General features: G+C 38.2%; 3 long non-coding RNA genes across 3 annotated transcripts in view; 1 reads left to right on the top strand and 2 right to left on the bottom strand.

Annotated features, from left to right (window-relative positions):
- LOC135309466 (uncharacterized) overlaps nt 1-23,465 on the top strand; it is a 197,053-nt gene extending 173,588 nt beyond the window's left edge. The window contains exons 5-8 of the long non-coding RNA XR_010369730.1: nt 17,643-17,745; nt 19,634-19,743; nt 21,378-21,464; nt 23,363-23,465. This is a non-coding gene — a long non-coding RNA (uncharacterized LOC135309466). The remainder of the gene's footprint in view (nt 1-17,642; nt 17,746-19,633; nt 19,744-21,377; nt 21,465-23,362) is intronic.
- LOC135309339 (uncharacterized) lies at nt 1,065-12,411 on the bottom strand. The gene is made up of 3 exons (XR_010369640.1): nt 12,298-12,411; nt 2,021-2,124; nt 1,065-1,214 (listed from the first exon to the last, which is right to left on the bottom strand). It is a non-coding gene; the product is annotated as an uncharacterized LOC135309339 (long non-coding RNA).
- Nucleotides 16,063-17,288, bottom strand: LOC135309074 (uncharacterized). Its single transcript, XR_010369380.1, has 4 exons — nt 17,268-17,288; nt 16,907-16,999; nt 16,322-16,461; nt 16,063-16,222 (listed from the first exon to the last, which is right to left on the bottom strand). It is a non-coding gene; the product is annotated as an uncharacterized LOC135309074 (long non-coding RNA).
- Nucleotides 23,466-25,815: the final 2,350 nt, after the last annotated feature.

Consider the following 25,815-nt stretch of genomic DNA (forward strand, 5'->3'; position numbering starts at 1 on the left):
GCACATTTATGTGGTCATCTGTAGGAGAATCAATTGTAAATATCAAAATTAAGTGTTGGAAAAGTCTGTTGAACTTTCTATATCTATTTTTAGCGCCTCGCACCCCATAAAATGTGCACTAGTTGTAGTCTAGGGAACCAAAAAGTAAAAGACTGACACATTACAAAACGTGACCTCAAAATGCATCATATAAAGATAAATAAAAATTGTGGCTGATGACCTTAATGATGAGAAAATGCCAGGGGATGTGATAATATTCTCCAAGGATTTACAAGGTGTTTAGAAAAAGGAAAGAAATCATCCATCTGCTGAGCAACAAACCTAAATTCATGCTTGCAAATTTTCTTGAACATGGAGAAAAGCTCCTCTGATTAGAATACTGAAGCACTGTAGTGTAAGAAGGTTCTGGAGTGCCAGTGTGGGATGTCTTTAGGAGCTATTTATGCACTATATGTAAGGTGTGTCACAGTTATACTTCAATTCACTGGTGGTCTGGAATAGATGAGGTAGACTTAAACATTTTGTGTGGTACTGTGTTATAAATATGTATTACTCAATGAGGATTTCTGTTATATTAAGAAATGGTTTCTAAAGTTTGTTAGGACTAGTGAAGGGAAAGTATTACTGCATCTTCCAAATAGGACTTGAACACCCAGGTTTTTGTCTTTCCTCTCTCTTTCCCATCAGTATTAGCTGATACATACGTTTTTGTGCATTTTACTTGTTTGTTCTTTTAGATTTCTGTTCCATCAGTCTCTCTTGTCCCTAACAGTAAGTTATTTCACTGTGGGACAGGACAGCCCACTGTCCTTGATATCAGAGAATATTGTCTATATTGCAAGAATTTGTTAACCTTTATGCAACAATGGGAACTATCAATAGAAATGTAAGAAAAAAAAATAAAATTGTCTTCTCAGCTCCTCTGAGGTAGGTTCCTTTATTGTGGGTGTCTTTATTCCCCTCCTTTGTGAGGTGGAGGTGGTGAGGACTGTCTCAGCTGACCACGGAGATGGAGTGGCCCTGGGGATGCCCAAGGCTCCCCTGGGGGTTGTTCCCTCTCTCAGACTGTTCAAACTTCCCTCAGGCCCAGAGAGTCCCTAATTATGAGATCAAGTGGGATGAGCTGAAGGGAGCTTCTTTGTTCCAATATTGCCTGATAATTCTGTCTCAACCTTCTGTAAGCCTGGAGTCTCTTATTCCTGCTAATCATGCCCCTAGTAAGGGAATAAAACAATGACAGGGAATTAATGGTGACAAGCAGCAGTGATGTGTTACTGAGAATGGAGCATTTGTCTCTGGTTTATCTCTGCCACCAGGGCACACATTTGTGTATTTGTAACATCTCATTGCCAGACAATTTGAACTATTTATATTCAGTCAGAGTATCTGTGACTTGAGTTTGTTATTAATCATTTCACTCAACTAGAATTTGCTGTTATTTTTCCTTTTTTGATATATAATAAGATCAGCATTTATTATTCATCACTCTTCTATCTTAGCTTAAATTTAGTTTGTTTTGCTATTTTTTATTATTTTCATTGTATTTCTTGTTCTTATCTTACTTTTCTTTTCCATTTGTAGATAACCCTTTCCCATTTCTCATTGTTAGTGATATATAAGCTAAAATAAAATAGAACAAGTTTTGATACATAGTATTTGGCCATTATTTCTATTGTGGAGGAGGATTGAAGTTTTGATTTAATTACCTTAATGGAAGTTTCTATTAATATTTTGTTTAAATAATATCTTAAATTAATTTTAAATAATAATTATTCATTTTATATATTATTTTTTTTTAATTTGTGTATTCATCTTAATTTTGGTTCCCATGTAGCTTACTGATATTTAACTTAACCAATTCTCAATGAAAGCTCTTTTTTTTTCTATTTTTAACTTTTTTGGATTGGGCACACCTCACATGGCCAAATGTTAATTTCTTTTTTTGCCAGCATATAATTCTATTTTTAACCAAAGCCTTTTGCACATCTGAGGTGAGATTCAGAACTCATTAATGTCTTACCTGACATCAGGGACTTGAAATTCAACTAGTAACAGAAAGGATTATTTCAAGACCTTGTCATGATATCTCCTGTCAGCTACACTGGTAAAAAACTGCTTCTTGTTCTACAAAGAACAGAGAAATGTTATTTTAATCTTCTCTGCTCAAAGCAAAGAATTGGAGCTGAGTTCAGCTGTGCTTATAAAATTATTTCAGAAGTAACAAAGAGTTTCCCATTAAAAAATGGTAACAATTTTGGCAGAAAATCAACTAGAGGAATTCTACCCTGTGGCTGGCACAGACATCATTGAAAAATTATTTCATGTCAAATGGTGGCTATCAGGTTTCTGAAGAGTTTCTGAGTTGTTTGGGATTTTTTAGGGTTTTTTGGTTTGGTTTGTTAATTTTCATTAGTTTGGTTTAATTTTTTGTAGTGAGTCTTAAAACTATTGTACATTTTGTTGAAGATTGGAATAGCAAGGATTAAAGTTTGGCTTCTGGCATGTGATGTGATACTTAGTCATCAATTTTCATGCAACCTGTAAAAACTAGTTATCTTTCACACCTTTATTTTTTTTTCTATATCTGTTCTATGATTTGAAAATAGATTCAGAATTGCTTGGAAGGGCAGGGACTGAGATGAGCACACATCATAGTCACAGAAATTATCCTTCCTTAGGAAATCAAGCTAGGTAAGAACTCGCTGGAAAAGTGGATGTCTTGTTTTTGTGCATGCATATGCATGGGTTTATGCGAGTCAGTGTTTGAATGATTTTTTTTTTTTCAGTTTTAAGGTGCAACTTCCAATTTCTTTTTACCAAGTCTGTAGCTGATTTTCTGCATGACCCAGCCACATTTCCACAATGTTTGGAAAGCTGCAGCTAAGCTACAGGGATATTAGATCATTAAGAGCAATATAAGTTTTCCATGGTTAATGTGTACCAATGACTGCTAAAAAAGGCAAAAACAAAAATTGCCGTTAGAAGAGCGCAAAGGTTACAAAGTCAAACGGGTAAAAGTTAGGAAACGTTGCACTGATAGCTCTGTGCAAGTTTAATTTGGCTTCCTTGAGTGCATGCATTATGATGGAGTCTTTAATTACCTGATCACACGCTGTTTTCTTCGTGGGGCTCCTGCCTCGTTCAGTGCACTGGATGAATGTGTCTCACTAAATGAGTAGCTATTCAGTGCTTCCTTTTATTCTCATTATTCAATGCACATCCCCATGACTTATTTACTGATCTTCTAATTCTCTTTGTAAATTCAGACTTTTTTATTTCCTCATGGCCTTTTCAGTGCTGTGCTTCATTAAAGTACCCGTGTGCTTCCCATACATCAGCACCTTTATCTTCTGTAGGTACTGTAAGCTGGCACAAAGTTGATGCAGTTTTTGAGGGGAAATGGAGGCTTCTAATTGTACCAGTATACATTAATTTTTGAGAATCTTCTTTAAGACTTAAAATCTGTATTTCCCTTTTAAATTTTAAATCAATGAGATCTATTCTTCCTTTTGTGTAACCCTCAATATCTCATTTTGTATGAGACCTCGTAACAAGGAGGAAATTAGCAGCGCATTTTTAGCTAAGAGTTTAATCACCAGAAATAAAATATCAAAAAAAATTTTAGTCTGAGAATTTAGGCTCGCTCTCTTCCCCTCTTAATATTGAAATGAATAGGCTCAATATTAGTACATACCAACACCCAGGTGTGATTTTGTGGACACACCAGCAGTGCCAGTGGAGGGTCCTGTGCCATCAGTTTGTCCAAAAGGGGAATTGAAGGGCAGAATTTGCCCTGTAATCACTGTTTGCATCCTTACAGGCCCCTCATTCCAACAGGGAGCTCTGTCTGGTCTGGTAAGCAGCATCTCTTGGTGTGATCTTGGCACACTTGCTCCCCTTTAAACAAGCATGCAGTCTTGCCTTACCCTTCCTGAGATTCCAAAACTCTAGCTGAATATTATCCCTTCCACAGCGACATTAGCTGGATTAGTTTTATATTGCAAATAATGTATTGTGTACAGACAGTGTCATAACTATCATCCGTCTCAATTTCAGCTGGCATGCATTCCTTTTACTTTATAAATGCCTACAGGAAATACAACTCCAGTGGGTATTTATAGGAAAAGAATTTACAACTGAGTTAAACCAGAACATATAAACTCATTTTCACCTGAATATAATTTACAGAGTGGTCATTAGCACAATACTCATGTTATTTTATGTATTTAGTATTTTTAATACGCTGTGTAATTCAAGTCTGCAGTGAAGTGCATGTGCACATGATTTTAAATGTCAGAAATAACAAAGTGCTGGAGCCTTACTCATTGCAGGTGCATGCAGAAATGGAGATATGAAGGTTTTGTCTCTGACAAAATCTCAGCATTGAAATTATTCAGTGCAGTCTTCTCATCGAGCAAGTTGATTTAATGCACTTATTTAAACTGCATTTATCACTGTCTCCATTTTTGTATAACTGTGAAATTCACTTATTTTGGTGCATCCCATAATACCTGATTAACCCCCCTAAAGCACCATAGATGGAGATAGTCAAGAGTAGTTTTCTGTGTGATTTCCCAAGCTGCTCTGTGCTCACTGCTCTGCAGAAAAAGGTTTTGTGCTGGGTGCACCATAAGTGAGGCAGCCCCGCTGCACAGGCATTTCTGTTTTCCTTTTCCTGTTTTCTTTCTGTTCTCTCCTTCTGCTTGCTCAAATACCCTGCAACACAGAAGAGTCCCAGGCACAATTTTCTTTCTTGAAAGGAAGGGAAATAAGCCCTGGTCTAGTGAAAGCTGTAAAGGGAGTTGGGAATGAGAGGATCTTTAAAGTCCCTTCTAACAAGAACCATTCTGTGAGTCTGAGTTTTAAACCTTTATTTTGCAAAACAAAGCTGTGATCCTTGCATTCACAAGTGGTTTTAATTCATGAATCTGTCAAATCACTCAGATTTTGCAGTCTAGTTTAAAGTCTTAAACTTTAAACAGTCCTTTACCTGGAGCTTTACTGGAGGAAATGTCATCAAATTTGTGTGAAAGTCATTTGACTGAAAAGTCATATCATTATTATCTGCTTCCAATCTGAATAGTGAAATAATGTAGTATTATTTTGAGGAAGATATTTCTCTTGTGACAGCAATTTGTGATATTTTGAAATTGTTTCCAAAGTGGAGGTTTTTGTTATTTTTTGGGGTTTTTTATTTTTGTTTGTTTGTTTGTTTTAAAAAACATTTCAATTCTCTAGAGCTACAAAAAACCTTCAAAGCTGGAAAAATCAAAGTACATACATATACAAGTTATGTGCCAAGGAACTTTTTAATGTTCTATTTTTTTCTATTTTCTCTACATTTATTTTTTTAGAGTACAGCACCAAAATTTTTTTTAATATTTAAAAAAACAATCAAAAATAAGACTCTTCATTGAGAATATGAATTAAGAGTGGCAATTTGGAGGATATTTGTAAAGTCTGTTTTAGATATACTTTTCTTAGAAATTTAATAGTGGCTTTAATTTTTAGTAGACCTGAATTTCTCTGGAAAAGGTTACCTGAAGATTTCTGTTAATCTTTCAAATTCACTCCTGTCCTACAGAGTAGGATTGCAGTATGATTTATTTAGCATTTCTGAGCCTTTTTGGAGATGTACAATGTAGGAAAAATGTAAAGCACTGCAGAATACAGGAGTGACTGGGATGCTGTAGCAGTAGAGAAACAGAAGTGAGCATTGCTGTTCTTCCTTCAGTTCAGTGTTTATACAGCAGCCCATCAGTGAGTGAATCACCACTGTGGGGAACAAAGGTGAGAAAAAGCTCCTGCTGAGATCTTCTGGCTGCTATAAATTATCAGCAGTGTCAACAAGACCAGGTTCTTTGTCAGGCAATAAACAAGAAACCTTATAAAGGATAAATGACTTGTCCAGAGAGAACTCCAGGGACATTAAGCCTGAAGGATCAACTTTGAAATTAGCTCCAATGCATTTGTGCAGTGCCCAGAATCACTGGGTAACATCACTGCTGGTGCTGCTGTGAGGCAAAGAAGGAAAAGCTGAATTGTGCTGTAACTTGTGCTTGAGCTACCACCTAGGTTATACAAAAATTAAATTACAGAAAAAGAAAATGACCCAATGATCTTCTCTAGCTCCACTATTTCACTTAGCAACTGCAAAACTGGGCAGTAACAGTGAATGACAAATGATCCTTGAGACTGACAGTGTTTAGCAGAAGGAGTCTGGCATAGTCCTGTGACTGAACTCATTCACAGACTGTATGATATGGCATATCAAATAAAAATATTTTTTTGCCAGCAACTTTCCAAATCTTCAAAGGAATTGCACTTTATTTTAGCCCTCTAGAATATTTTCCAGGTTAAATGATATGTGCTGCAGTAAAGTTATACATCTGAAATTATCTGAGTAGAAGGAGATCAACAGCAGAAGATCAAAGAGGGTTTCAATGACCTGTTAATAGTTTGTGTATGGGTTCATTGTGTCCTTTTATCTTCAAGTGTCCAACATAGTTACAGTGAACATGATCTTGAAACCTGTATCCTATCTAACAACCATCATTAACCATAAGTCTCATTATGTTTCTGAGCATCTCCTGGGGGGAATTCAGATTATCTCCCATGCCTGCTGGAAGCCTCGGGAGATGGTAACTTCTCAACTACCTTTGACATCAAAGCTGCTAAAACTGGCTGCCAACTGGCAAGAGTTTTCCACTGAGCTGAATTTAGCTTTATTTACTTTGTTTAAAGGGTATATTTCAATATGAATTCCTTACTAAGAACAGAGCTTAATCCTGTGTTTAATGTTTAGAAATTGTGCTAGTTCAAAGTTTGTCAATGAGGAAAGAAAACATGCAAGGAGAGCAGGCAGATTGCTGTCCAGGGTGGAGAGGCTTGGCAAATGAAAGGGGAAATTTCCAGGAGAGAAAACAGTGGGAAAGACAAATTGCTTTGTTGAATTGGAGCAGTCAATTAGTACTGTGTATTTTGACTTCATGTGACTGTGGCAGTGCAAGCTTGTGCTAAAAACAAAATGCAAACCAAAGCAAACCCCTCCCTTACCTTCATGATTCTTAGGCAAGCCTACAAGCATGATCTCTAGATAACTGATGGGATACAACTTGCCTGAGTCTGCACAATATTCTTTCTCTGTCTCTCTGAAAGTCATAACCAGTTCCAAAGCATACTTCCTATATCACACTGACCTGTGGCTCTACCACCATTTATTTCCTCAAATGAAGAATCCATGTCAGGAGATAATAAGACAGTATTCGGCACTAGCCAAAGGAAAAAATTTAATATCCAATAGAGTGGTATGAAACAAAGATTGTGGCAGGTCTTAGTGTTGGAGAAATTTCTTGTGGCTGCTCTCCTGCAAAAAGCAAACCAATTATTTTTTCTGAATTTCATGTATTCTTAATCTTTGCTTATTCAACTCCTCAAATCTTTCCTGATACCCACAGAAATTACATGTCTGTCATGTTCTTTGATAATTAGTTACCAGCACAACAAAGCATCTGGTGTCTTCTGCTTTTTTTTTTTGTTTTGTTTTTTTTTTTTGTTTTTTTTGTTTAAATGATGTGGATCTGAAACAGAAAACTATCAGTAAATAAAGCAGTACAAGCACCTTGCAGGCACTGTCAACTGTTCAATGCTTCTGAACTTCCTGAGCAGACCCAGGTAGAATGAGGCTGGGAAAATGGATTGGAGTAGCACAGCAGCCATAAAGAATACAAGGGGCCAGCTGAATATTGAAAGGAGACTTAGATGTGTTGGAATCCCTGTACTTATGTGCAAAAGATAGAGGCCACTGCAAAACTGATTGAAACAGCAGCCTCCTCTGCACTACCCTTGCGAGCATAAAATTTGAATTTTGGCACTGTATTGCCACCTTTTACCTCCTTCATGGTTTGTATTTGCTCTCAAGTAGCACAGCTCCTCTATAAGCAGGTCTGATTTCAGAGCTTTCTGTGGAAAAACAAGCTCTGGGAAAATGAATTTCTGAGCCAAGTTCAGAGATGACACTAGCTGTGATATTGTAGCAAATAGATATTAGTGATCGTAAAGTGTTGGTACTTGTATGCCCAGGAAATTGTGTTGCAAGTCTTTTCTGTGTGGAATGAATAGCGGGAAAGCACAGAGTAGTTGAAACTCCCTACCGGATGATTTGTTTGACTGGAAGGTTGGAGATAACAGAAAATGTATGGTGAGGATGCATCTCGTTATGAATGTGTTGTCATTGCTTTGTAAAGCAGCAGCAGCAGCAGCACCTCTCTCTGCCTTATCTCCCACTGACCTCTGAAGCTCTAAAGATGACTGTTGTGTCATTTAGTGCAGGAGATCTCTTATCTCTACAACCAGCACCTTCTCAGAGAAAAGTCAGCTTCTTATTGTTTGTATTCCACTATGGAAAAGTTTTTGTAAAACAGAAAGAAAACTGATCGCTGCAGTGTCTGCTGTTGTTAGGCTACTTCTTGTTCCCTGTATTTAGTGTAATTATTTTAGTCAGAACATACTTGCATATGGCAAAATTCACAGCTTTTATTTAGTTTTTATCAACTGAATTTAAGAAGATAATATTTTCTTTAAATGTAGCTTAAAGTTATATTTACCAATGCAAATTATGTGCTCTTGTGTTGACCTTATCTACAAGCAAATATCTGTGAGATATAAAGTATTTGTGTTTGTTGAGTAAATTCCAAATTAGCTGAAAAGAATCTCCCCTATCAATTTGGGTGTACTCCTCTTTCCATATGGTCCATTAAGCATGAGTCCCTGGAGGTTTACTCTGTTTTATTGCACACAATTTCCCCACGAGTGGCTTTTGCTCTGGAGGAAACATCATGTGTGCAAACAAGATGTTTATATACTACAGTGAGCCTTGAGCAAGGCAATGGCTTCGCCTAATTACAAATGGGGGAAAATTGATCAGTTAAATCCTGAAGAGTAGTTTCTTAGATTTGTGTTGGGCTGTCAGATGTGATTTGGGGTCAGAGTAAAGCTGAAGAGTTTGGGATTAATCTTTGGGCTCTCTCTCTCTTTCTGTAATGGAGGCACCAACTTTGCAAACAAAACCCTGACTATTCTCTAGTACGAGATAACCTTACCCTGCTTTGAAAACTGAGATCCATTGTTTTCATATAACCATTATTTTTACGTAATCACCAATTATTTGGCTAATTACATTGAACCAAACCAAATGTAATTTCTTTCAAAATGTTTCTCACTTGTCTATGTTGTAAACTACTGGTTACATTCAGGAATTTAAAGAGCAAGTTATCAGCTTCAGGTTCTTGGCTCTCGATTTTATTTCAAGGGTCTCCAAGTGTCTGATGGTAAAATATGTCTCAGGAAAATCAAATTCCCTTTTTTTTAATATTTACCAAGGACCCAGATTTTAACACTAAACACTAAAAGTGCTTGTTTAGATGGGCACTTGTCAAACGCAGTACATGACAGTTTATCACTCCCAAAAAGGAGATTGGTAAAGAGCAAATGTTTGCCAATATGAAGAAGTTCAAGTTTCTTCAATAGGAGGTGACTAGTTTCAAAATCAGCAGAGACTACATCAGATAAAAGTAACAATACCTGAGTATCCAGTAGCCTGTGACCACAACTCATCTTACCACAGGAGTCTGGATACACAGTTTTAATATTATAATTAGATGTGTGATGCAAATTAAAGGAATAGAAAATATTGCTTGAAGATAGATCATGATCTGAGGGAAAATTTTAGCAGAATTTACTTTTTTTTCGCAATTTAATGTGAAGTTTCCTATTGCAAACACATCACCCTTGTCCAGCAGTAGAGGAACAGTAGACCAAAATTAACATAATTTGTCATAATTTTGCTACTGGGTGTCTTGATGGGTTTAATTTCATTTTGTAATATTACCAGGTTTTTTAATAAGCTTTATGGAACCATATTAAATAGTGCCTTTGGGGAAGTTAGAAGAGAAAATATTTTTGTGAGACAAAATGTGTTTGAAATATTCTCCAATAGAAAGAAATTCTTTTCTTCCACTCTCTAGACCTCTTTCCCTTGGCCTGGCTGCTGCTTTACACTTTATATGATGAAACAAAATTATCTCTTCTTTTCTTTTTTTTTTTTTTCCTTTAATTCTTGAAAATGAGCATGTTTTGTGAAACGAGAGCTGAGGAGCACCATGCAGAGAAATCTACAAATCTACTCTGGAAATTCAACGAATTACAGTTGAGTTTTTTTCCATTTCTCTGAACTGCGTTTGCATGCTTTAAATGATTTACTGTTCATTAGTTCAGGTTATAAAAAACTTTTACTCTGTTACTGTGAACTGCAGAATTCAATAAAAGAAAGGAAAATGTTTCACTTGCAGAGATGCTGAAAGGACAATTATGGTGCTTCTGAGTTTACATTGGGATATGGCAGCAAGCTGCTTTCTTTTAAATCCTTAGTAATTTAAGAGCCTGAGTCTCAGAGAAACATAATGGACTTGCAGTCTGAAATCACTCTAAATGGGAATTTCAAACATCCCACTGACTGTTTGTGTTAGGCAAAATTGTTCCAGTCTTTGTTGCACCAGACAGGAGGATAATAGGAAATAAGCCTGACTGTTACATTTCTGCTTGGCTTCTGCACCCTTTTAGTGGGGGCAAAAAGAGAATCAGAATTTCCTTCAGCTAATCCTGGAGTGATCCCTTTTAGACAAAGGGTTGACTCCAGCAACTTTTATATATAAAATAAATAAAAGGAATTTATATATATTCTTTCTTTAGCAAAGTAAATACCATCACTGCTCTGTGACAATGTGGTAATTTTTTCAGCTAGGGTGGCAAAAAAGACAGAGAAACAATGGGAGGAACACCACCACATCTCTGCTGCCATAAGAGCTGGGGAGAGGCATCAGTTGACAAGATTTGGGAGCAAAGCAGCTGTCATGAGTTTGTTTTCTAAATGCCCAGCAAGGAAACCCATTCCACACTGATTATTAATCATGAGTGGGAGCTCTGCTTTTCCAGTCTCAGTGAACTCCTCAGAGGGCAGGATCAATTTTTGGGCATCCTAATTTTTAATTAGGGCCCTGGCTTCTGTTGCATTTTGTAGTGACATAAGCACCTTGTTCCCTAAACCAGCAGTGCTTCCAGGCCAACTCTCCAGCAACAGAAGCAGGCTCAGGGTCTGTTCAGGGTTGCTGGAGCTGCCTCTTGGTTCCCCCTCTTCTCCTGGGTATTTGTGCTGCTGTTTTTTATGCAGTATTTAAGGCGAGTGCTCGTGCTCCCAGGACAGCAGCTGCCAGCTTTATTAAGTAATTGGAGTGCAGGAGTCATGCTTACAGCTCAGCCTCTGCTGATGGGAATTCAGCAGGGAGAGCTGAACTTTATTCCAAAGTACAGCACAGCCCTTCTCCAGAGGGGCCAATGAATGTGAGAGAAATATATGAACAGGCAGGTCCCCCTGCAACAGTCATCACTTATTAATGGCTGGAAGATAAGAGCACTACCTTATGAGTCTGCCTCAAGTAGCTAAAAACAGATTTTGCAACTGCTTTGGTTATATCAGATTCGTTTTCTTACTTTATCATTTTCTGGATAAGGTGAAGAAGAAAGTGGAGAGAATTTCTTTCATGCCCATCACAATTATTTCTTCCAACTACCTGGTATTTTTTTTCCTTCTCTCTTCCTTTTTCAGGATTTTTGTTTGGTTGGATTTTTTTCATTAGTTTTTTTTTTTAATGTTGGTGATTTTGAAATTAAATTGATATTTTACAGCAAAAGGTCATAGCACTTGTTTGGAAAGTATTAAAATTCTGCTTATTCTGGTGTTCCTCCATAGTTAATCTTTTTTCTTTCTCTTCACAAATATTTTACTCATCAAATCTAGTACAGATTTATTGAAAATTTTATTGCCCTGAAACCATGACTTTTTATTTTATATATTGTTGTTGGAAAACAGCTTCTGTTGGGCTCTCTTTATTACTCAAATATTTAATAGTCTGATCACAGGTGTATGTATTAGTGAGTAGCATCATTAAACCTCCTCTGTGTCACTTTATTTCCAAACACAAAATTTTTCATTATTCCTTGGCCACTTTCTGTACTGTGATTAATCCTTTGTGGTCATACATACACTTCATAGACATGAGAGAAATATACAGAGAAATGAAAATTCCTGGTACTGTAGCTGGAGTGAAACACCAGACAGAAGCATGCAAACAGCACTAAATCAGAAGTTTGCTCAAATAATTGCCTGTTCTCCATGTTCTGGATCATGGTGCCTGGTGAAGGAGGACAGAGAACATCACAAAACGATCTTTCTTGACTCACCCTGCCTGTCTGACAAGCAGATTCTGTTATTTTCACAGCATAACAGCTGAGAACCACTCTGGTGCTGAGGCTGTTCAGTGCTCCACAGCACCCTCCATCCACTCCACATCCTTTTTCCCCAGCAAAGTTCCAGAGGAGTTTCTCTGATGCGTTGCCCTGGTGACGCTTCAGAGCTCAGCGAGGCAGAGCTGTCACAGTGAGGGATTGCACAAACTTTGCAAACTGATTAACGTGCCTGGAACACTGAAAATATTAAACTCTAGTCCTTAGTTAATCATAGAGCCAGGGGACAGAGGCAGGAGCAAGACTGATGTGGTCCAAGCAGCCCCCACGGTGAACGATGTGCTCAGAGCAGTCTGTGATCAAGGTCACTGCTCCCACCCACCCTTTATCCCCAGCTATTTGGGATATCAGCTTTCTCCTGACACTAAGAGCTTTCACATTGTAATGTTAGCATGAAAGCAAGCACCTCTGCAAAACAGGCTCTCTCCTGTTGCTCATCTGACTGTGAAAATCAGGTGCTGACAATTGAAGTTTTCGAAGCAAAAGTGAATAATATACTTGTTAGTGTTTGCATGATACATTTTTCCCTCGGGGACCTCATGTTCAACTCATCCATTATTTAAAATTCCTGCCAAAAAAATCAATGGATCCTCCAAGTATAGAATACTGCCAGAGCATCTCTACATCTGCATAAGTAATTGCTGCTGATCATACCCTAAGCCTCGTGAAGAGGCTCTTTGCTCAGATGATTTCTAGTGGAGCTCATACCAGAAATATACTGTCTTGTCATCCCATCAGTATTATGGAATATCAATAAATACTGCAATGTTATGAAATAGTTAGTGGTAAAAATACTAACTCTACCTCAGGCTGGTGTGGTTTGGGAGTGGGGCTCACACAGTTTTTAAGATGTGCCTTCACCTTTATCCATCTCTGAGCCTCCAGGCTGACAGGAGTTACACAGGTAAATTGGCTAAAGATCCTGGGAACATTCACCTGAGTAAAAATTATCTTGCAGGTAGAAAATCAGTACAGCTTCATATTAACCTTTGTTTATTAAAGGTTCTTTTCCTATTCTGGTGAAGAATGAATGATCTCAGCTAAACTACCTCAGTTCAAGAAACTGTTTATGACAGTTCTTCACTATTTAACCAAGATATGAAATAACTTCTTTTTTTAGTTAGGAAAAAAAGAAGCAACATTGCAACCAACCTACTATTTTGTTTGATTCTCTGTGATTTCCTACCGTAATATTGTATTTGGGCTACATTATTTCCTAGATGTTTCACCTCATTGCCCTGTTTAAAATTACTTTAAATGTCCTTTTTTGTGTAAAGGAGTGCTTGTACTATAGATTGATATCCATCAGGATTTGCAATCTACAACAAAGGGGTAGAGCAGTAACAATACAAACATATGGCAACCAGATGCCAGCCAAGCATGAAGGCAGGAAAAGGTGATATGGGGCAGCTCACTGCAGCTCAGCAAGGAACAGGAGAAAACAAACGCAGGGAGATTTTCTAGGTGCTTCTGAACTCTTAGAAAGTTTCTATGAGCCCTGTGTTATCTCAACTATGTACATTCTACAGTCTCTGAAGTCTGTCTGAAGTTTTTGATAAGAGTAAGGCAGGAGATTGTAATTGAAAACATCTATTTTTCCTACACTGAGATTCTATCCCTGTGTCACTCTCCTTTGCACCAAACAAATAAGACAATATTTCCCAAAGTCCGAGAAGAGTCTGAGCTATGAAGTGTCAGAAAGACACAAAGGGCTGATGCAGGATTCAGAAGTATTCAGACATGATAAAATGTGAGGTTTATGTAGAAAATGAGGACAAAATAGGATGATAAAGTTAAAAGAGTCTTGAAAGGTTCTAGTTTTAGAGTCAGGAAAGATGATACACCATCATTAAGATATAGTGTTTGGAACTTGTAATGGTTATCTTAAAACAGGAAGGAGTAAAATCCTAATTATGTTGGTGTTGATGAATATTTTCCTCTATAACTTGGTGCAAAGAATATCAGAGGGGTTTAAGTCCTTTTTGTATATAAAATATCATTTTAATAAATAAATGGAATTAAATTTTAGGTTCTCCATTTACAATTTAAGATTAGAAAGTGTCAAAATATCAGATTAATAATTCATTATTATAGAAACATCCTGCTCTACCTCCAGCAGAAGAGGCTGGGTTTGGAAGGGTATAAGTTTCTTCATGAGGGGAAGCAGAGGGGCAGGCACTGCTCCCCCTTTTCTGTGGTGACCAGGGACAGGATCTAAAGGAAGGGCATGAAGCTGGACTTAGTTCAGTAAGATGAAAGGTTTGAATTCAAATGTGTGCTGCTCTGCTCCAGAGTTCCTGAGCAGTCACTTAAAATCATGTCTCTGTAGGTATTTCCAATATGTACACCTTGCAGTCTTCCAAATACACTTGTATTTCTCATTCTGCTGCTGATCAGTATGTATAGTTACACATGTAAGTGTCAGCCACTTATAATTTATGCTTTAAAAATTATTCACTATAATTTACTTAATGGAGCTGTATGTGGAGTCAGCACTTCAAACCTCTGTTTAATCTGAAACCCCCATTGTTAGTCCAAGCTCATATATACATATTTCACAGCCAATGAAAAGTATATTTGGAGCTGGATAGTGCAGTGATGTTAAGCCCTGTTGATTTAATGTCAGCTGAGAATCTAACTTGTGCTTCGTATTTATCATTACTAAGCCTTTTGGAATCAAAGACAGTTCTGTGGGTGCAGTTTTAAATGCATTTTTAATAGCTGATTTAGAACCAACTGTTTAAAATGCAGTTGTTTTACATTTCCCTTTGCATTTCCAATCCAACCCAGCCTATTCTTAGTCACAGAACCACAGAATAAGCTGGGTTGGAAGGGACCCACAAGGATCATGGAGTCCAACTCCCAGCCCTGCACAGGACACCCCAAGAGTCACAGCATGAGCCAGTTGCTCGCCCATCCCATGATGTGTTTATCCAGCTGTGTGCTGGACATTTTGACCAGAAGGGCACTATGAGAGACAGTATTGAAAGATTAACTGAAATGTAAAAAGCTGCCTCAAGTTTTGGCACAGTGTCCCAGCACTCATCACTGGTCAGCCTGGTTTTGTCCCTTTCCCCCTTCCAAACTTGTGTAAAGCTCTGTGACAAGTACAATCTGCTGGTCTAGTTAAAGTTTTCAAGACTAAGGAAACTTAAATTCTCTCTAAAGCAGATAAAAATGGGTTTGTAATTTCCCTGTGGTGGCATTCAGGGAGGTTATCCCATTGTGATAACTCATCACAAGTTGGATGGCACTGCTCATCCGTGTGTGACTCAGGGCACAGACACAGGATGTGGCCAGGGCCAGCACAAAGAAGACAGCAAGCCTAAAAATTGTCTTCAGAGCATAGAGCAGTGACATTAATTAAATAAATGAAAAGTACAGGGGGTATTCAGTATTTGCTGTAAGAGTGAGGTCTTCATATAAACTGAGAAAATTCTTTAAATTAGGGTACATGGCTAAAGTAATTAGGTTTTGAGATAAAGATACCTTGATCAGAAACTGCAGGTAATACCACTCAATGCAAAGATGCTCTTGTTCTGCTGCAGAAAATGTTGTTTTAAAACAACAAAGAATAGGTATGCTTACTACTTTGTATGATGAATTTATTTTTAATTTTAATTACCTGACATCCATTGGAGTGGATGAACACTGTCTGTGACTTTTTATTCATTTTTTTTTACATATATGAGATATCAATTTTCAGTTTTTAATTGTCCAAGTCTGGTTTAACTTCAGGGGAGTTCCTCCAGATGTAATGGTAATGCATAATATTTGTGCCATTTGCCTATGTAAAATTGCAAGTCTTTCACAATTAACTCCTCCTGCTAAATGATGTGGCCAATCAGCAAACTGCAAGCAGCTGTAATATAAATTTGAGGGCTGCATTATCAAATTATCAGCACATTAAAGTCATTATCAGTTAATTTTAAAGTAATCTGCCAAAAAGACATGCAGTTACCTCGGAGGAATGAAGAAGCATATTAAAACTGGCAAGCAAACCCATCAGCAAAGCTGGAGATAATCAATCTTGAAGGAGTTTAACAAATGGCTACACCATAAAATGGATGCTGTCATGAGCTGTAAACTTCTTGGTGATGACTGTAGAAGGACAAGAAAAAGTAAATTTAATTCACAGTTATGATCTAAGAATATAAGAAAGAATCAGGTGACGAAGAATAGCTTTCATACATTTTGTGTTGGTTATTACTTTTAAAGAATAACTCAGTGGAAAAACATTATTCTGAAATACAAAATATGCTGAACCAATCCCTAAGAGGATTTTAGGGGGAGAAGAAATAAGTCTTCAGCTCTCTCAAGATAACTGTATTTTCATTTTCAAATCCAAATTATTAGATTTTCAGCATTTTTACACATATTGTAGTTTTCACCTTTGTAAATCTTTTGTGTGTTCCAAAACCACAGCACCAAACAGAGAAATGTAGTTTGATATTAAACTCCATAAAAACAAAACCAGCCAAAAAAAATTCAGGCCACTTCAAAGAAACCCTGTTCAATGAAACAAGAAAGATGAGGCCAAACCAACCTGAAAGTGGCATGCTGCAATGCTGGGTTCCTGATGGCAGCAGGGAGCACTTCAGGGTTAAAAGTGAAACTTGCCAAGGTGGTGATGTAGAAACTGCATTTTCAATTGAAAACAAAAAAAAACCAAACAAACAAAAAAAAAAAAAAAACCAAAAAAAAACCAAAAAAACCAAACAAACAAAAAAAAAACAAACCAAAAACCCAACCAAACAAAAAACCCAAACCAATGAGTTTTGTTGCAGCATTTCTCACAGCAGGATAGTGAGAAAATGCTGTGAGATTATCAGCCCATCAGAAAGGGAATGACAGACACCAAGCAAAGGGGGTGGCAGTCTTTCCAAAGTCCCCAGGGTGCAGCAAACCTCAGCTCACAGACTGTCCTGTAGCAGGAGGAGCTGGGGCAAATCTCCATCTACACCAGCTGCATTTCTTGAGGATGTTCACTTTTGGGGTCATATTCTTCATTGTGAGGTTTGGTAGGATGTCATAATGTTTAATTGCATTTTGGCCTTAGCATTTTATATTTCATAATTCCTTTTCATTCTGTGTGTTGCAACCTTCATTGTTTTAATTAAATTCAGCTTGGAAAGCCATAGGTAAGAGAGACTGGGAACATTCTAGCAATTTGTTTTTTGTAGATGGTCTCTGATTTATGCTTTTCTTAGTATCATGTAACTCCTCTGTCCTAAAGTCTTATTACGGTCATCTCACTATGGCTTTGTTGTTATTTTGATTAGTATCAGGACCAAGAAGTTAAAAGATAAGGAAAAACCCCAATCTAAGAGATCAAGTGTTCTTCAAGCCCATGAGAAATACCCAACTCACGGGATGCAAACCAAGGTATAAATAACTAAAACATAAATCAGAACTGAGCTTTTTTGGATCTCGTCTCTCACCTTAGCTCCAGTGAAGCCATTGGAGTTACTGAGTTAAGACAGTAGCAGGCTTAATGATTAATATATAATTACTTTTTATTAAATATATGAGTTTTTGAAATGTAACAGTGTCTTAATCTACCTTCATCTGTTACTTCTTTCAAAAAAGAAATTGATGAGATTGTTAGACTCATTTGAACTTGTTTTTTAAAAGATTTATCAATAAAAAAATCCCAATATTTTTAATCATTTTTCCACCTGAGGTAAATATAGATAGATTCAAGTATTTAGTAAAAAACCTTGTCCTTAGTGAGAGTTTTGCATTATATATATAAAAATATAGTATGTATTCTCTGTTCTTAAAATTTTATTGCAATCAAGGAATGAAAAACCTCAAAACCCTCAAATGCAAACTCAAATACTTTAGAATTAAACTTTTAATTCAAATTCAAATAGATTCTGTTTTTCTTTTTTAATGTTTTCACAAAAAATTCAATATTTATAAATCATCAATATGAGGAAAAAATATAGTCAAGAGGATTGCTTTTCACTAGTGAACGTAACAGTATAGAAAAATCCAGTTATTTGCCCATATTTTAAAACTTCCTTTAACATGTTTTATCTTTATGTAGTCTGGTGATGTTGGGCGTAAGAAACCAAGAAAAATGGAAAAAAGTTGGGTAGAGCCAGATAAATTAGGATTTTTTTTATTTAGTCCTAAATTTCTTCATGTACTTAGAAAAAAAAAAACAAAAAAACCCAAAAAACCCCCCAAAAAAACCAAACAAACAAACAAAAAAAAAAAAAAAAAAAACAAAAAAAACCCACCACCTCCAAAACCAAAAAAGCCAAACAAGCCTGTGTTCTTCAAGCTGAAGAAAAGCTAAAGAAGTTCTTCACCAGTTTGGTTTGGCCCAAAGCAGGAACACAGCCTCACTAAGTGTTTCACCCGTTTCCATGGATAGGGAATGGAAATTCCACAGCCTAGAGATATCCCAAAGAGTGATTCTCTTCTGCAATACTGGTGAGGGTAGAGATGGAATGAGTCATTGCAGCCATGGGATTTCCATCAAAATCTGACAGCAGGAGAAGGAGGAGCAATGTAGGGAGTGAGCCTGGGCTGGAAGTGGACCAGGCAGAAGTTGGGGCTGTGGGAGAAATAAAGAATTCAGCAGAGGCTCAGGGACATTTCCAGCAAAAGGAGAAGTGGCAGAGGGACAGAAGGAAATGCTGCAGTGCCAGCTATTAACACCAATGTGAGTTGTCCAGAGGGTGTGTAGAAAATACATGGTGGTGTCTTATCCATGTGGGTAACATTTCCCTGTGTCTGTCTTTAAGAGGTTTATCTTTAAGGCACTGTCCTTGTGTGGTGCATTACCAATGTTAATGAATATTGATCTCGTCTAAATTGCCCAGGGAGAGCAATGCTGCTCTGGAGCAGCCTTCTGCTTTGCTTAGCAGGCTTAGGAAAAGATCTGTCATGGGCAATAATGAACATTGCAGGGGAAACAAAAAGGAGCAGGTACCTAAAAGGCACAGAACATGTGCTTGATTAGAAATGGACAGTTTAAGTAGAAAACAAGCAGATAAACTCAAATACATGGAATAGCTGATAAAAGATAAGCAAACTCTACATGTTTTCTTAACAGAAGAAGATATATTTTTTCTTTTCCACGAGAAGAGGTTGAATATTATTTGAAAGCAATGATCAATTTATTACAGACTTTCCAGAGAAGTTCTCTAAGATCCTATAAAGCAGCAGCCAACCGTGATGCACAATTGCAACAGTGTGAATTATTGAATTGCATCTGTCTCTCAGAAGCTGCAAACATTGACATTTTCTTGCCTTCCAGTTATAATTAAAGGACAAAGTGACATGTGGCATGGCACTGATCTAGTAGCTGGAAAGTCCTGCTCTGAGGAGTTTTTGTATTGCTGCAGATGAAGAGCACTCTCCATAGAAGTAAGGACAACTTGATTTTTTCATTTAGCTGTGATTATTGCAAATTTCTTCCCACGATCTTCAGTTTGTGGATGATCATTGTAAAAGTCCCAATTTCCTACAAGTGTCTTACCAGCACTTTCTGAAAATTAAATATTTAGCTAGAGTTTCAGCTTTCATTACTTTCAGAAAATTCCTTTTTTGTTGCATCCATCTTGTGTGTGAATGCAAATGTTTGTGTACTACATTACATACACATTAGATTTTGTAATGTCATTTTGTACATTTGCTGAGGACTATGCAAATCTCTTAGCTCTTATTTTATATACATAACTTCCTGTAGCTACACTCATAAAATCATGCCATGGATGAATTACTTTATTTGATTTCAGTAACTGAAGAGACTATTTATTACCATATATTTTATTAAGGCATAATACCCAGACCAAAACAGAGAAGGGGTATTCACTTCTAACCTTCTAAATATTTTCACAATGTTACCTTTCCCATAATAAGTCATTGAAATAAGTTGGGGCAGAACATGTTTCTTTGTGAGCTCAGTATTTCTAAGCTAACCTTGAATTCAAATCAGAATTCAAATATAGCAGCAATATAGCCATACTGGGTCATAATATCCAATTGAAAGAGAATAAAAAAAGGTGAAAGTGTAGTAAGTAAAATAAAATATTTTTAGACTGTTGAGAGATTTGCAAGAGATCTCAGAATAAATGCATATTTGTCCAAAGGAATGTTCATTCATTATGGAAATGTTGCACAGAAACCATTCTGTTTCTTACCTCTGTCTTGCCATAAAACTGGAAATGCACTACAGGCACAGAAAATCCCAGATTTGTAGAGACCTGTCAAATCCTTTCTAGACACATTTAATGTGTGCAGTTTGGAGCTGCCAGGAGCTGCTTACATTTCTCTAATGCACAGAAGCTCCCTAGGAAGCCAGATTTCTGTGACCTGCTTTTGTAACCTATTTGGCTGTACTTGGAGGGGATTCTTTTCACCATGCAGAGTCTCAAACCTGCACTTTCTAGATTAAAATTCTATTTTGCATAAATTGAACCTTTTTAGTAGTGTTCCTAGGAAGGTTTTCAGCAAGGACAGGAGCAGCAGTACATGTGTTGGCACTCAAGAAATCACCAGAGGAAAAATCTAAAAGTAAGGTAGCAATGGCTAAAAACCTAAGGCTGTAATCAGTTCTCCTCTTGTGCCCTGCTGCTGATGATGCCATGGGGATTTTCATGTGCATCATGTTGAGAATGCACCTCATAGAGCTTCTGTCTAAAAGTCAAGGTTTATTAGTATGGAATAATTAAATGAATGCAAGAGGGAAATATCTGATTAGTGATATGAAACTAGAAATCACAGTGGCTCACAGAAAGTGTATGGGTGTGAGCAGCTCCTCTTGAAGGCAGAGAGGTCAGAGCATTCAATGGAATTTCACTGGGGGAAGAATTCATTAGTACTCCCAGTTTCCTCTGTCTAAATAAGTGCTATTATGAGAATGTTTGTCTTTGAGAAAATGTTACCTCAGTTGTTTTCACTTGATAGAAAACTATTCTATCAGAAGCATGTTTGTGTCTAGAGAGAAACGCTTCTAAATCAAATAATTGGTCACAAGGATTTGATTTTCTTTATTTCAGTATCAGTGTGCTCTCAGCTCAAGGAGCAGATGCCAGGATGATTCTCAGCCCTTGCAGACAGCACCTGTGGATGTGTGTACTTGGGAGGTGAGGGTGGAGGGGCTGTGCAGATGTGTTTGCAATGCCATGCCCTGAACAAGCCAGCTCCAGTCCTCACTGGTGTCAGCACTGCTGGAAGAGAAAACACCTTCATTCTGGTGTGGATCTTGCAAAGAATCCTGCAGGGTTTGCAGAGGAGCACTGGCCCTTGCCCAGTCAGTTCAGTGCCACAGAAGCCCACACTGTGCACACTGCCATGCACCCACCCACTGAGACCAGAGCAAAAATCTCTTCCCACACGTGTTTGCATTCCACCCACCTCACAACTGCAATTTTTCAGGATGATCAGAATAATTACTGCATCCTCTAGGCCCTGTTTTCCAACAGTTTTAATGAAATATAAATGAGCCACTGATGTGGCTGCCCTTGGTGTTGATTAAAGAATGGTGAACAGCTATGGTGGTATGGGCAGGGCAGCAGGAGAGTTTAAGGCACAAAAATCCCAGCCTGGAGCATAATTTGGTCTGAAAGGAATAAACTCTAGAGGTATTAATGGTACCTGGAATGGGCAAAACAAGAAATGCAAGGAATTCAGTCCCTAGTGAATTGAATCCTGGGTCAGCTCCCCTCTCCTCCTAAATGTACATTTAGAGACATCTCTGTGCACATAAATGTGTGTGCATATGCTTCTGAAAAAAAGCACTTTGACAGTACAGAAAGACAGAAGATATGGAAAGACCATATCAACTACACTTGGAGCACATTTTTAGTCCAGGCTGCAGCACATGGGCAGCCCTCCAACACTGTATTCTGCACAATGTTGGCACACCTCTGTAAAGGTGATTAATACTTTGGCTGTCCTGATGACCTCTTGCTGTTATTAGCAGCAAAGCTTACCCTAAATTAGGTCTTTGATACCTCTTAAGTTATGAGCAGGAAAAGAGAAAAATTCATTAAAGAGAAAAAGAAAAAAAAAGTAACATTTTATTTTGGAGCTGTTGCTAGATTTCTATTTGTGCTGGCTGCAACAGATTTTTGCAATTTCTACTGATCATCTGTGGTGATTACACTAGAAGACAGATACTCCTCTGGCATCATAAATTCAAATAGCATTATTTTCATCTCCCTAATACCTATCCTCCTGTCTATTCCCATTGACTTATGCACAGAATCAGCTTTTTGTGCCAGATTGTCTTTTACAGGGTGACAGTGGTAACTAAAATTCAATGTAACATAACAATTTTGAAGAATTGATACTCCAATTAAATTAAAACAGAAGCAGTTTATGACTTTTTCTGATTATAAACTGAGCTGAAATGAATGCATTGACATCATTTACATTAGGAGAGATTTTGGCCTTGATTTGCAATCCTGGAAAGAAATGTGGCACTATAATGTTCTTCCTCCTTGCAGTGACAGAAGCTTTCACAATAAAAATCTATTTTAATTTATGACTTGCCATAAAAGACAGTGCATGACAGGGTTCTCTGGTACCACAGTCACTTGCCAGGGACAGAGCAACTATTCATTATGCCTTCTATTGTGGAGTCACTTATCATGTTTCTTACCCCACTGGTCTATCTCATTATTCTCCAGGAAAGCCATTTTAGGAACTGCCAGCAACTTAAATTATAAATGGGTTTATGCCACTTTTGGTTGTGAGCAAGGAGACAGACTTTTGTGGATTAGGAACATGGGGTTGTGCTACTCAGTAATGTGATGTGACATTGTGGCTCATCCAAACAATAAAATATCCCTCTGAGTAGAAATATGAAGTGGCATCTTTATATGTATTTGTTTCCTCAGATGAATTCATGCAGCCAGAAAGACATAACCAAATAATCTGGATCTATAAAGTGTCTTAGCATTTCATTTCATTTCATTATTTAATTTATTTCCTTTTTCTTTTTTTCTTTTTTTTCTTTTTTTCTTTTGGTGAATGACAGAAAAGGTCTTGTTCACGTTGCAGAAAATTCAGGCTTGGAAAGTCCTATGGATTACAGTTCAGCTCAGGATGAAAATGAAGAATTATCATTGCACAGCAAAGGGAACTGGAGTGCTGCACTGGAGTGAGTGGCATTATTCTGAATTAGCAGCATAAGTGTGATGAGAAAACCAGACAAAACCACCAATTTTCCTTTCCATAGGGAAATGATGGGAAGGATAGCTGGGAAAATTTTCTTAAACCTTCTAAATTACAGCACTTTCATAATTAATTGCTTCCTATTATTGCTTTTGGGTGCTTTCTGCACTTTTTCCCTGCTAGATGTGGGAAGGCACTGCTCCCAAGAGCTGCACAGACACAATTTTACTTCCAAAGGAACACCTGAGCTACAAGCAAAGGCCGGTGTCACTGTGGCTTGAGCAGAAATGGATGTGGTGCAAAGGGAAGAAAAGCAAAGTGGGCATAAAGAGAAGAGTGATGGGTGTGCAATGAGCCTGCCATGGCAGCTGGTGCCACACCTGGGCAGTGTCCCTTGGGACTGCAGTCCCCTGGTGCTGCTGTCCCCTCCTGTCCGTGTAAAAGCGTCCCCCAGTCCCTCCTGCCCTGCCATGATGGAGGGGGTGATGTGCTGGGGGAAGGTGGCTCAGAGCAGCAGCAGGCAGCACGGGTGAGGATGGCAGGGTTTTGCTCTGAGACAGGCACTGACACTTGCAGACAGGCTGGACTGCAGGCTGACATTGAAAGGAGCACTTCAGAGACTGTGAAATGATGTCTGCCAGTACTGGGGGAAGGCAGGCTGCTCTTGTGTGAGAAACACACATTTTGTGTGGGGTTGTCAAGAGGTGCCCAGAACAAACATCCTTCTGCTGGGAGTGGACATGGAACTCTGGACAGGAGAGTGGCACCAAATACTGAAGCTACAGCAAGATTTTAATGCACTTTTTGGTCTCTGACTGGGGAGATCTTGGAGTCTGGCTGCAGGTCCATGGCAGCTTTCAAGATCTCAGCCTCAGAGAAAAAAAATTTATGTATTGACTCTTTTTAGCACAAACCCAGAGCTGTTTGCCTTTCTGTTCCCTTAGCAGTGTGGTGAGCAGCAGGATTGCTCTCTGTAGGTGCACTGGGATTGTCCTAAAGCACCACGAGCTCAGATCCACTGGGACAGTCCAGTGGTGCCCTGGGTCTGCTCTCCGCAAGGCCCTTCCTGTGCACCACAGGCTGCATTCTCTGCTCCACACTGCTACAAAGAAATCTGGGTGTAATCTGGGATATTTCCTTCACCAGGTGCTTACAGTGTGTTCTGTTTTCTCCCAGCAGATGTGGATAGCAGTCATGAAGAGCTGCCTACAGCTCAGAGGGCAGTGCATGAGCTTGCTTTCCTTCAGATGTCCAGTGTAAAAAGACCAGGTGGTCAATCTTCTAATTTCACAGGGATCTGGTTGAAAAAGGGGACAGCTTTTGGGCAGTATCTTTTATTAATGACTACAGCATGCTTGATTGACTGCACTAGGAAACTATTGATGTTGTCTTTCCTCTTTCCTTCCTAGCTGTCTGGTTTTGGCTCCTGGTGGACTCTCCTGGCCCAAGAGATCCACTGGACTGTACTCATATATCCATTTTAATGGGTAGTCTTTGCACAAACCCACCTCTGAACTCCATAGCAAACTATGCTACCAAATAGAGAAGGTGAAAATATTAAGAGACTCATAGGTCCTCTTTTCTGTGCTTCCTTAAGAGCCTGTGCTAACCCTGGGAGCTGGAAAAGTGCCTGCCTGCAATGTCAAATATCCACACGGTGGTAGAAGACATGTTTTGAGGCAAGAGCTTGGGTTATGGCTCTGAAATCCTAGCATGACCTTCCCCTCTCCTCAGATTTTATAGATTGCAGCTCTGGTGAAGGCAGTGTGGTTGCAATGCTAAAGACTCTCAAAAAAGCTTTTAGCAGCTTGAATTCTGCAGCCAATTTATTCCTGAGTTGAGCCCTGAGTTAGTAACAAAGAAAAAAAAAATGACTGATTGAGTGAACATATTGGGCTGTACAAGTGACTTAATTTTCATCACACTTCACTAATGGCAAAATTACATGTTGGAGGTACAAACAGGCTGGGGAAAAAGGAGTGTCTTTTTCTAATGTTGCTCTTAGAAAGTTATTCTGGGACTCTCTGCACATTGAAAACTGATTACATTTCAGCATGGTACCACAAGCTGTCCTGATTGCAAATTCATACATTTCCCCTACACAAAACAAATAAAGACTCCTACTTTCACAGTTGTTGAGATTCCAGGCATTTTGCCCACTCCTGCTCCACACTATGAAGCAAAATGCTTCGTCTCTTCCAGCAGTGAGAGATGCCAGGCCAGTCTGTGTGCTTCAGTGTTTTCTTTATCTGTTTTTCCTCCTGAGAAACATTTGTTATGAAATCACTGGAATAGAGTCCAGGAGGCTGATTTGAA

The sequence above is a fragment of the Passer domesticus genome, chromosome 10 (genome assembly GCF_036417665.1).
Source record: "Passer domesticus isolate bPasDom1 chromosome 10, bPasDom1.hap1, whole genome shotgun sequence".
Taxonomy (NCBI): Eukaryota; Metazoa; Chordata; class Aves; order Passeriformes; family Passeridae; genus Passer; species Passer domesticus.